This window comes from Dendrobium catenatum, unplaced genomic scaffold, assembly GCF_001605985.2.
Source record: "Dendrobium catenatum unplaced genomic scaffold, ASM160598v2 fragScaff_scaffold_1186, whole genome shotgun sequence".
Classification (NCBI taxonomy): Eukaryota; Viridiplantae; Streptophyta; class Magnoliopsida; order Asparagales; family Orchidaceae; genus Dendrobium; species Dendrobium catenatum.
This window is the reverse complement of record NW_021319648.1, coordinates 19,902-20,757: the sequence shown is the minus strand read 5'-3', so window position 1 is coordinate 20,757 and position 856 is coordinate 19,902.

Here is an 856-nt window from a genome sequence, read left to right as displayed (position 1 = left end):
GACTTCGGACTACTGCCGGGTGGAAGTCTGGCAGTGGTCAAGGAGGAGTCTGATGGCAAGAGAGCTCTCTTCCTTCTCTTCCTTTTCTTCCTTCTCTTATTGCTTCCTTGTTTCATTCTCTTTTATTCTTGCTTTCCTTGCTTCCTTCTCTTCTCTTCTTGCTTGAGATCCCTCCTCATGAGAAATGAGGAGTTTATTTATAGTTTTCTGAGATTGGCATGATCAGTAAATAGGAGGAAGATCAACAGTAATTGGGAGTGGTTTGAATTGATGACCGATGTTGAATCCCTTGATTATAAACAGTTTATTGAGCATTTGAATGTCTTAATGATATCAAAATTCAACGATATTGAGCTCGTTAGATTCGACTATAAGCATGCCACATTTGAACCTTCCAAATGTGCTTCGGGTCTGTGATGTGGACCCATTTGAGCTCGTATTGAGTCGAATTTGGTGTTGTTGGGTTCGTATTTTCGAGGCATTCATTTCGACTATAAGTTTGTTGAAATCGAAGTTCAAATGGTTTCCGATTTAATTTTTGAAATTTCCAACTTGATTTTGCTTTGATATTAATGCCCGATCAAGAACATTCTTTGATGATATATCACGACTCTTTCTAAATTATTTATATGCACACACAAGTAATTTAGAACATTTTTAATTTAATGTTTCATAGGCGCATTGGAGTAAGATACTAAAACTCTCTAGAGGTAGTCTTTAATCTAAATTGGCCCACTTTTGAATTAGTAATACAAATGAAGTGAAATTAGGACTTTTTTATCATTATATATACAAATAGATCAGCATATCATATATTTATCAAGTTATAAAATAAAAAATATATAACGACTCTTAT